Source organism: Artemia sp. Qi Xiang Cuo, chromosome 6 (assembly GCF_049724085.1).
Source record: "Artemia sp. Qi Xiang Cuo chromosome 6, ASM4972408v1, whole genome shotgun sequence".
Taxonomy (NCBI): Eukaryota; Metazoa; Arthropoda; class Branchiopoda; order Anostraca; family Artemiidae; genus Artemia; species Artemia sp. Qi Xiang Cuo.
This window is the reverse complement of record NC_142799.1, coordinates 22,424,427-22,436,689: the sequence shown is the minus strand read 5'-3', so window position 1 is coordinate 22,436,689 and position 12,263 is coordinate 22,424,427. Positions and strand designations below refer to the sequence as shown.

The window sequence follows — 12,263 nt, the reverse complement described above, 5'->3', positions numbered from 1 at the left end:
CTATTGGTATATTATCACTTTATTTTAATGGTCAAAAGAACAAATTTTATTATTATGTTTAGTCAAAACAACAGAATTTTCTGTTGTGTTAAAAGGATAAGAGACTGTAAAATGGGAAAACTGAATTATTCAATTTTTGTAGAAGAAATAGGACCTAGGTCTAAGACTGTGAACACATCCGCGCGTAGAAAAGATTTCCTCCATAAGAAAAATCTAAACATTCACCAGGAAGTTCCTTGGGGAAACCTGCAATTTCAAAGGAGAATAATGAAAATAAGGAATATTAAGACAAAGAGTACAAATCAGGGACGCAATTGTGAGCTTGATAATGGGTATCATGAGGTATACAACCCACACACAGAAAAGTCTTGTACAAGCCAATGTTCCGAAGTTTTCTCTCGCTTGCTGGAACGTTGTTTGCATAAAATATCTTGTCATTATATAATTTTATATTATGGTGGTAATTATATGGCGTTAAATATCGAGACAAAAATTATATTCATCGTCAGAAGACCTTAATACGACCAACCATGCTGTTTAATGAGACCAAATATCTACATGAAAGACACAGTGTTCCTTACTAAGTCATTAACCTTGCATTGACTAGGATATAATACCAGAGTTAAGTGTTACGTTCATAGCCACTTACGCTCAGGCGCTATTTTTATTGGAAGGCAAAGTACTAATTTTCTCAACAGGGCGTTAAAAATGACGTAACAGTTATTACCTAGCATTCAATTAAGCTTTAAATGGCGGATTTAGCCATTGAGGTAAGTGAATGTTCCTAAGAAAATGTTCTTATTTTTCAAAGGCAAATTTCATTGAAAAATCTGAGTATGTTGCACCTCTTGTAACGATATTGTAATGAGGTTGCAGCATATAACAGTGCATCAAATATTGGTCTTGGCTGACTAATAAATCTGCTCCACTCTATGTGTCTACTGTTTTACTGAAATTGCTTTTATAATAATTTTGCTGTTAGATTTGTTTTCCCATCCAAGTTATTGTGTCAGTGGACCCATTGTATGAAGAAGATGAATTTATCTAGAACAATTCAAAGACTGTAATTTGAAATTTTTTATGAAATCAAGATTTATTTCATAACAATAACACGGAACGAAGTTTAAAATTTTTAAATTGTAGAATATACCCTTGAAACACACCTGTAATATTTTTGGAAATTTTAAATAGTACGTCCATATAATATTATGGAAATCTTATGCAATATTTTTGAAGTGAAGTTTAAAACTTTTCAGACTGTACAAGATCCTTAAAAAGTGCCTGTAATAATTTTTGAAATTTTTCTAACGTTGTACGCAATATATAATATTTTGAAAATTTTGAATAATATATTTAGAATGCTGTTTTTAACTTTCCAAATTGTAAAATATACCCTTGAAATACACCTATAATAGTTCAGAAATCTTATATAACACTACGGAAATCATATATAGAGAAAAAAATTTCAAAGAAAGAACATGTGAGCTTTTGAGAGAAAACATAGAAACCCCCAAGAAATACCATATACAAAAATCTACCTTTTTTTAGTAATAATATGGGACGTGTTCATCTCTTACTAGGTTGCAGCTATCGCTACAACCACAAAAAAAGTTGTCAAATATTTTTGTAGATGCAATTAAAAAAGTAGAATAGTTGCTAAGGCACCATAAATATTTTTGCATTTTACATAATAATCTTAGAGATTCATAGAGCAACTCAAAAGAAAGCAAACCGGCCCAAAAAAAAAAAACAAAAAAACAATGAAGGAGAAAGAAAAAATGTTTTTAAAAAATGGACGGACTCGGAACTAGAAACAAAAACCTTTACGGAAAAGTACTATAAGAAAAGACTCTATGAAGAAGATGAATGTACCAGCAGCTTTGACGCCAGACCCAGGCACGGCTAAGTGGCAGACTTTTTTTTTTCGTTCCTATATTCACGGCGCCAGGTACTTAAAGGTATCTGATATGCCGTTGTTCTTTTACCTCGTACCTAAGCCTCGAGGTTTTAAATTTCTGTTGAACCTTCTTTTGAAGGAGTCAACAGAGGGATTTGCAGGAATAATATACCCAGGAAGATCGTTCAAGATAAAAGTGCAACGCCGGATTAAGCTGTTCCTCAAGTACTGGGTTCTTGGCATGTCCTCCTTTAGATAATTGGACCGAGATGTGTGCCTTTGTGTCTGCCTTGTCGGTTAGACAAAGCGGGAAACAATGCGAGAGAACTCTTCTGAGGGAGGTGAATTCATTTCATTTATCCCATTTGTAAAGTAGGATAATCTAGCTAGATAAAAGAAGGTTGTTGCAGCGAAAATTAACTCCGAGCTTCCTCACACTGGAGGTTCTCACCAAATCAAGGTAGGTATTCCATGAGAGGCCGATGGAGAAATGAATCCCCAGTAGACGAAGCCCGTCGACTCTATTTAAAGTTGCATTTTTGAAAATGAAACTGGGGTGTTCACGTGGCAATTTTGATCAGGTAATAAGAAGCTCCTGTGTTTTCGATGCATTAAAGTTGATCATCCATGCATCAGACCACTTTTTGATTCTATAAAGATCCATCTCTGGGAAAAGGGGGCTTGTGTTGGGTCTTCGTATTGTGGGACGGCTGAGTGTGTCGTGGTATTGTCGGCAAAATGATGCAGAGGGCTTGCAAGGTTGTCTCCCATGTCATTTTTATAGATAAGGAAGCGTTTAGGTCTCCAGAACTGCCCTGGGGAGCCCCTTCTTTCACTGAGTATTCGCTGGAAATAAACCCGTCGAAGAGAACCCGCAGTGTACGATCTGAAAGAAAGCTCTCAATCATTCTTAACAGACATCTACAAACGCCTTACGCATGGAATTTATTTAGCAGCCCACAATGCCATACTCTGTAGAAAGCTTTGGCAATTTCAGATGACAATAGTCTAACGTCGTATACCATTGCCAGAAGTCTGATCCCCTCCTGATGCTGGGCCGCTTACCAGTCTAATGTTGAGTGTATCCTCCAGAATCCATGATGGTGATCGCCTTGAAGGTCGTTTGATTCAAGGAACTGATGAAATGTTTTATTGGAGACGCTCTCATAGACTTTACCAACGCAGGTGAGGAGGCAAGTAGACATATTGGAGCCCACGCTGGTTTGGTCACCATCTGGCCATAGGGAAGGTATAACATGGGTGGATTTCCATGTTTGTGGGAAGGTTCCGAAGCTATAGCATATCCGGAAAAGCAATGACAATAGTTCAGCTAGTTCAGCGCTGCAGGATTTCAGGCCAACATTTGGTATGTTGGCCTGACCTATAGCTTTGGTCACATCAAGATGTTACAAAATAGGAATCTTAGGAGCAGAAAAATTCACGCAATCCAGGACAGTAGAGGTTCGGTCTGAGAAATTTGCCACATCTCTGCCGTCTTCATCCAGATTTGAGAATTCAACATAAGCCTTAGCAAGAGCTTCAGCCTTTTCCTATGGATCTTGTGCGAAAGTCCCGTTAATCTGTGGAAAAGGAATTAGAGTCCCCTCGGACGATGGTAATGCCTCCTTGACAATTCTCCACCAACTCTTTGCCGAAGTATGCTGAACCTTGGTGGTCAATTTCTCCTTATACCGAACCGAGGATTGCCGAATCGCATGAACTGCATCTTTGCGCGTTTTGATGAATGCAATACTGTTCTCTTCACTCATTGAAAGTAGTCATCGCTTTTGTGCCTTTTGTTTTGATCTGATAGCCTTCTGACACTGGGCGTTGAACCAAGGTTTGTCCTTACTGGACACCTGGATCCGCTTTGAGGGGATATGTTTTTTGGCAGAGTCAACTATGGCCTGTTGGTACTTCTCTTCAGCTTTCTCTGGGCCCTCAAGGAGAAAGGATCTCCACTGCTGATAACAAATAGCGTTTCTCAGACCGTCCTAATCACCTCTTTTGTATTGCCAGATTGTCCGCTCATGCTTTATTGGAGGTGGAATACGAAGGTTTCCACGTGCAACGATGGCAAAGTGGTCACTTGTGAAAGCATGAGCGTCTATCTTAAAGGAGTCAGGGTGATCTGTAAGGAAGAAATCAAGACGAGATGATCTGTTTGGACCGTGATACGTGTCCAAATTGACAAGTTGTTCCAGCCCGAATGAGAGAGATAGATCATACAAGTCTGACCCTTCCTTGTCAGTATTTAGGCTGTGAAGCCACACGCTATAATGGACCTTAAAGTATCCATGGAGAATAATGCCAGACTTAGCGTACTTGCCGCGAATGTATTCGAGAAAGGCTTCAATGTAGGTGGTAATCTTGCAGGTTGGAGGGTTATAACGAACTTATTTGGGTGGGTCACCCTAACCGACAGAGCTTCTTTGCCTGCTGAGTCTGGTATATTTAGGCATTAATATGGTAAATGGCTCTGTAGATAAACAGCAACACCTCCTCCTCCATATTTAGAGCCGTCACTACGTTTACGATCTCGCCTAAGGAGCGTGTATCCTTGTATGGCAGCCTCACTGCTCTGTATGTCATGGTTGAGATTGGTCTCAGATATTCACTTGATAGACGGTTGGATCGAGTTCACTAGATATAAGAACTGGTCAAATTTTGATCTAACACCACGTGCATTGCAGTGGGCCACCGTAAACAGGTGTGTTTGGATAGTCGGTGGACGAGCTAAAAGACGTCTACAAAAGGGCTGCTTTGTCAGAGACTTTTATTATTACCAATCATAACCAGGTAAAAGAAGCTTTGCCAGGTGTTAGCCCGACAAAACCTATGCATCTATTGCCATGCATCATTAGACGGGGAACGGTAGCAAAAAGCATATCATTACCGCATCTTCAACATGGAGTTGGTACCCCATGATGGGTTAGGACTGGGGCACAAATACCCTCCACCAAAATGTATATATAGGCCATACATATAGATTCTCATCGTCGCTTATCTTCTAACCACCGACAATTTGAGTTCCTTCTTGATGTCATGGCTTCACCATAGGTTCGATACAACCACCCTGGGAGAAATACAGATTTTCCTAAAAGTTGCGACCTATTTCGATCGTTTTTGTGGCTAGATATGTCAATTTGCCATTTTTAAGAGAAAAAACAACTATATAACTGATTTCGAGGAAACATCTATAAACGCATAATACACAATTATCAATCGTTTAAATAATTTAAAAAGAAATATGATTATAACAATAAGATGTTTTATTGGCAGTTGTCAGGGCTACCTTCTTCACAGCATTATATGTTCGTCGGTTATTTTCAGGCGGTAGTCAGAATTTTAAGCTAAGTTGTCTTTTAACACGATAAAATGCCACATACAACATACGGTGATTAAAAACAGGAGTACGAAGGTCGAAGCCAACACATTCAAAAGTTTCGCCTTGCAACTTACTTTTATTTTTGACTCGTTTTAATTCTTGCTGTCGCTTATCCTCTAACTGGATATTTCTTTGCTCTTCACTTTCAATTTTGACTCATTGTAATTGTCGCTATCGCAAGTATTCTAGCCATATATTTTTTAGTTCTTCATTTTCGTTTATCACAATGAACTATATTGATCCTTTATTTGAAATATTTAACCTGTATTATAACGTCATAGACACGGTACCACAAACTGAATGGAATATTTTTATTAGAAGTTGCCACAGTACAGTGGAGAGAGGACTCTTCTTCGTCTCTGAAGGATTTGAGTTCAACGCGCTGTGTGTTAACGTAACACCAGACGTAGCTGCATATCTGGCCCCTCGATCAGCTTCTTCATTGTCAGGAATTCCTTTTTATCCAGGTAACTACAATAGCATCAAAGTTTCTAGCTGTTTTGAGGCTGTTATAACTGTGTCTACTTGAGGTTTTCCATAGACAATGTTCTTTAAAACTAACCTCAAGGCTAATGGGACTTCTTCCATTTGAGCGTCATTGTTATTTTTATTTTCTGTTTTATAACGGACGACTTCAGAGGGGTGAGGGACAGCAACAGCACACACACTGCCTTTATTTTACTTGTAAGACCCATCCTTGAGAGAATTAATAAGAAAAAAAATACAAAAAAACAATACAAAAAAAGAAAAATTTGCCAAAAACCCTTATGGCTTGTGCTCCTTTTTCGTTTTTTTTTGTTTTTATCTTTTCAATGCTGGGGTCTAGCAGTTTACTTATTATTTCGGCATCAGTGTTCACTAGGGTTTCGTCAAAGATGGCTGCAGGCTCTATCTTGAACTTACTTTTTTTTTTTACCTAGGTGGTTCTCTCAGGTCTGTATTCTTCCTTTTGCCAAATCTAAATTATATGTTTTTCCTTATTATATTTTGATCGGACACTGCTTAGGAGTTATGAGCTATTTTGCTTCTTAGTATAGGATGTGATCACCTCTTACTAGGTTGATAGCTACCGCTGCAACCTTGATGTATACATAAGCTCCTTATGGATTCAAGAGACCGGTACTAATCAACGTACAGTTATTGATTTACACATTTAAAAGCAATTAACCAAGGATTCAAGGGACCGGTATCTCAAATTATATCTTGGTTAGGCCTGAGTATGATTTGGAAAACAATAAGAAATTAAATAAAAAAGAGCTTTTCAACTGAAACCAAGGAATGGATTTGAAACCTGTTTGAATAGATTATTCTTTGCATTTAGGGGGCTCTCTCCTCCATAGCTCCTTGGTCTTTACAGTAAAGTTTGGGTTTTTTTTCCAAATTTTTTAAGAAAATTTGGAATTGGAGAAAAAGGGTTTTTCAAAGCACTAAAAAACATTTGTTTAATGAGCAAGGTGTTGAGATGGGGGCAGTCTCCCTTATAGACAGAGTAATTTATATTTGTTTTAAGTTTTAAACTTGCTCCTTACTTTTGGGGAAAAACCTTTTCTGTTTGTTTAATTACATTTCATGAAACTATAAAGTTTTATGAATACAATACTGTTGGTAACGCAGAAAAAAGATCAATATTTCAATGATCTCTGTTTGAATTTGATGAGTAATCAAACAGTTCGTGGTAACGAAATGTAAGTAAGGGGCGAATCGGCTCAATAGTAACCAAAACTCTAAAAAACGGAATTTTAATACCAATAGATATACCAAGAGAATTGGCTTATTATGGTGATTTCAAACATATAAGTTTCGTTAAGTTTAGTTTTACCCATCAAAAGCTACGAGCCTGAGAAAGTTTGTCTGATTTTCGAAAAAGGGGAAAAAATCCTTGAAGTCATAGAATTTTAATGAAAATCTAGAGGTTTCAAGCTCATATATGCACAAATGTGGAATTTTGTAATTTTGCCAGAAGAAAAATCGCGGATGCGTGTTTTTTTTTTTTTTTTTTTTTAGGGGTGATCGTATCGACCCAGTGGGCCTAGAACATCGGGAGAGGGCTCATTCTAACGGAAATGAAAAGTTCTAGTGCCCTTATTGAGTGACCAAAAAAATTGGGGGGCAACTAAGCCCCCTCCTATGCCTCCTATGCTAAATTTTGAGATAGTTTTTTTTGTTCAGGATAGTTGAAAAGCCCAAAAACTATGTCTTTGCACATAAATTGACCCCCTACAGCCCCTGGGGAAAAGTTTTTAAGTTATAAAATTTGCCCAGTGTTTTATTTGTTGTTGGGAAGTATGTATACATTTTTAGGTGGGGAGGGGAGGACGAATTTTCTGCTGGGAGAATTTTCCATGGAGAGAGAACTTTCCAGGGGAGGGGGGAGAGTGAACTTTTCAGGGGAAATTTTAAACTGGTTGAATTTGCCAAAATTCCTATACAAAATTTCTTCATATGTCTTGCTTTCTCTTTACCGATTAAATTTTACGCGTGGCGGACCCCTGTCCACACATTGAAAAGTGTTTTCATTTTCTCCTCTTTTATATGTCACACATTTTGAAGTTTAAAGGAAAAAGTATACAATTTGATGTTGTTCAAGACAATAACTGGACATGTCAAATTCATCATTGGGCCCTTTTGAAAAGAGTAATTTGTTGATAAGCTTACATGTTTGAAATATTATGGAAGAATTATGCCTAAAATCCCAAGCATATGAGAGAGCTGAGCGTCTATAGTGTGTAAATACTGTCATTTGGTTGGTTCAACATCCCCTTCAAAATGCACTGAAGATTTCAACTTAACACTCTAAGCTGTTCCTGGGACATAGCTGTTACGACTTTTAAATAATCAATCTTTATCTTTTACTAGGTTGCAGCAAGAGCTGCAACCATGATATTATATTGAATTTTAGTTACTATATGCCGAGGTTTGTTATTTACTGGGTTTTGGATATATTTACAATCATAATACCAATGTCCATATTCCTATTGAACTATTCCGTTCCCTTATATGTCCTATCTATATATGTTGCATCATCAGGCATATGATTATTTATTTTAACATTTCAGTCACTATGGCCTAGATTTCGTTCTTTATTACAGTTTTCAAAACGTGTTTTTTTCACTTTTCGGTTACTATGGGCTCTGTTTCACCTTTCACTAGGTTGTGCCAACTGCTGCAATTATGATGTTTCAAAACATGTTTTAAAATTTTAGTTACTATGGGCTTCGGCTTGTCTTTTACTAGATTGAAGCTACAGCTACAACTAAATCTTGTTCTTTACTATAAAATTGTGGATTCAACAAAACTTTCCCGTATAATGCATCACACACCGTTTTAATCACATTCAATGATGTGAGCAGCTTAGCGCAGCGGAAGTACGTTCGGCGTTGGCCGCGGAGTTGGATGGATTGAAACCTCATCGAACGTCGCTGGCTGATGGTCTAGCGTTTTTTGATCTGGTTTCGATTCACCAACTTCTGAAGCTGCTCTGAAGATCATTATCAAGAAAACTTCATCATTGTGATAATGCTCCTTGATCTTTTTTTGGCTCCTTTAGTTTTCAGTTCTTGATGATCCTGGTCTGTTAATTGCTTTTCTCTTTTCAAAATGCTATCTCTGTTTTTTGTGTAGTACTGTTTTTTTTTTAACTTACGTGTAGCTTGCTTGGATAAAACCATATTAATATCATTTTTGTATTATTATGGTCACTTATATAATCTAAATAATTATCTAAATAATCATGACGTCATGGCGTAATGATATTATTTCATGACGTTTTTGTGTCGAAAGATATTAGTAAAATGTTAGATTTTTATCTAAACCTACTTACCTGTCTGGAAAGCTGCCTTGATCATGAAGGAGGCGCTCCCAGGGCGAGGTCTTTCCATTGTACATCGGATTGGTTGGCCCCTGTGATTACCCCAAATGGGGGTAACTCAACAGTGTAATTTTGGTAGTGGTCGCATCGTTTGCGCGGCCCCTGTCCAAACATTGAAAAATGTTTTCATTTTCTCCTATTTTACATGTCACACATTTTGAAGTTTAAAGGAAAAAGTATACAATTTGATGTTGTTCAAGACAATAATAGGACTTGTCAAATTCATCACTGGGCCCTTTTGAAAAGAGTAATTTGTTGATAAGCTTACATGTTTGAAATATCACATTCAAATCAGTGAATGTGATTAAAACGGTTTCTGATGTATTATACAGGAAAGTTTTTGATGAATCTACAATTTTATACTAAAGAACGAGATCTAGTTGTTGCTGTAGCTGCAATCCAGTGGAAGTGCGTTCGGCGTTTGCCGCGGAGATGGATGGATCGAAACCTCATCGAACCTCCCTGGGCCCATGGTCTAGCGTTCTTTGGTTAGGTTTCGATCTACCAACCTCTGAAGCTCCTCTGAAGATTCTTGTATAGATGTGGATTATACCATTTGTGTCTACATATAGACTATCTATCTGAAACTTAAATATTTAAAATCAACATACAAATCCGATTCTTTTGATGCATCTATTGCTATTAAAATTCCGTTTTTTAGAGTTTCGGTTACTACTGAGATGGGTCACTCTTACTATACAGTTCGTTACCATCGAACTGTTCGATAAGAATTGACATAGTGTGTTTTAATTTAGTTCAACATCCTGCTCAAAAATCCCTGAAAGTTTCACTGTGATGCCCTTTCTCATATAATGCATCATAAACCATTTTAATCACATTCACTAACGTGAGCAGCTTAGCGCAGTGGAATTGCGTTGGGTGATTGCCCCGGAGGTGGATGGATCGGAACCTCATCGAACCTCGCTGTCTAACGTTCTTTGGTCAGGTTTCGATCCACCGACCTCTGAAGCTGCTCTGAAGATTATTATGAAGAACACTTCATCATTGTGATAACGCTCCTTGATCCTTTGTTTGGCTCTTGCAACTTTTAATTCTCGATAATCCTGGTCTGTTAAATACCTTTGCTTTTCTCTTTTCAAGATACTATCTCTGTTTATTGTGTAGCACTGTTTTTTCTTTAACTTACGTGTAGCTTGCCTAGCTAAAACCACGTTAATATCATTTTTGTATTATTATGGTCACTTATATAGTAATCATGACGTCATGGCATAATGATATTATTTCATGACGATTTTGTGTCGAAAGATATTAGTAAAATGTTAGATTTTATCTAAACCTACTTACCTGTCTGGAAAGCTGCCTTGATCATGAAGGAGGCGCTCCCAGGGCGAGGCCTTTCCATTGTACGTTGGATTAGTTGACCCCTGTGATTACCCCAAATTGGGGTAACACAACAGTGTAATTTTAGTAGTGGTGGCTGCGTTCGCGCGGACCCCTGTCCACACATTGAAAAGTGTTTTCATTTTCTCCTCTTTTATATGTCACACATTTTGAAGCTTAAAGTAAAAAGTATACAATTTGATGTTGTTCAAGACAATAATGGGACATGTCAAATTCATCATTGGGCCCTATTGAAAAGAGCAATTTGTTGATAAGCTTGCATGTTTGAAATATTAGTACTATTGCATGAGCCTGCAATAGTACTATATTCGGAATATTGACGGCCGCAGGAGTGGGGGTTAATCGGTGACTATATAGTAATTTTAAGGTAACCAAAAGAAAGGAAAACAAATTAGAAGCAAAAAATGAAAAAAAATGTATGTTCCGAGGGTGTATTTTCTGCAGGGAGGGTGGGTATTTTCCGGGGGGGGGGTATTTTCTGCGGGGGTTATTTTCAGCGGGGGAGTATTTTATGTGTTTTTTTCTTTGGGAGGGGGGGGGGAGTATTTTTTCCCCGTTGGGGGATTTTCCGGGGGCAGGGTAAACACCTAGAATCTTATAATCAGAATGAAAAACCAATAATACATCAATTATCGTCAAAATTTCCATTCTAATTTAAGTTTAAATTTACTGATACATTTTTGACGAAATTAAATTGTCTAGACAATCTTTTCGGGGAAAGGGGGGATTTTTCTGTGGAGGTGGAGTCGGATTTCCTGGCATTAAAAAAAACCTTTGAAATAAAATAAAACAGGTTTTTTTTTCATCTGAAAGTACGCCTAAGGAGCAACATTGAAACGTACAAAAAAAAATAAAATATACGAAGGGGGTTGCCTCCTCTTCAATACTTCTTCTTTACGCTTAAGTTTGAATTTAGTCCTGATTCTGTAAGAACAATTGCCGAAACACAGTTGTCCTTTAAATAGAACAATGAGAAGCTTAACTACTAAAAAACTTCAGCGTGAATAGTCGGGTGTTTAGAAGGGGCAATTCCCCTTCTTATGTTATCATTTCTATTCGTTTCAGTTTTTAATGCTGCTCATTACTTTCAGGCGATTTTTTTTTTTATTAAATTCCTGGTGTAAGTTCATGTCTGTTTGCCGAATAATAATAATTAATTTTGAGAAATCATTGCAGATTTTATTGCTCTGTATGTGATAATTGCCTTTCTATACTTTATTTTTGTCATCTTTCTAAAAATAAGTGACATAAAAGTCTTGTTTTTGGCATTGGAGAATAAAGCAACAAAAATATTGTAAAACCTAAAGCAACGGAGTTCCAGAGTGTAATTCAGCCTATTTTTATATTTTAAAACAATTTTGAAGCTTTTGCCCCCAATTTCGGCGGTAGTATAAACGGTAAAGGTCCGACTTACACATCCATATCTGGATGACAATTGGACACCTTCCAAAACAGCACTCTATAATCCGAACCTAGATCTAAAAATAGGCTATGACGAAAAATTACCAGAGAGAGGAGTTTGACCTACTATAGAGAGAGCGCTAGAATTCAAGTGAGAGATTACAGATTATTTCCTCAGGAATTTGACATGAGATTCTTACGTGCACATAGAATTGGAAATAATTATTTAAAAATAGAAAGGGTTGAAATATTAATTGTTTATCAACTATGGGATAAATCTGGGAATGATAACTCCATTAAGAGATACAAATAATTTTTTTTTATTTTGGAGGGATGTTTTGATAAAA

The 12,263-nt window shown here is 37.1% G+C and overlaps 2 non-coding genes across 2 annotated transcripts; both read left to right on the top strand.

Annotated features, from left to right (window-relative positions):
* The first annotated feature begins 9,097 nt into the window (after window positions 1-9,097).
* LOC148950994 (U1 spliceosomal RNA) lies at window positions 9,098-9,255 on the top strand. Its single transcript, XR_016141942.1, has one exon. It is a non-coding gene; the product is annotated as a U1 spliceosomal RNA (small nuclear RNA).
* Window positions 9,256-10,450: 1,195 nt separating this feature from the next.
* Window positions 10,451-10,612, top strand: LOC148950993 (U1 spliceosomal RNA). The gene has a single exon (XR_016141936.1). It is a non-coding gene; the product is annotated as a U1 spliceosomal RNA (small nuclear RNA).
* Window positions 10,613-12,263: the final 1,651 nt, after the last annotated feature.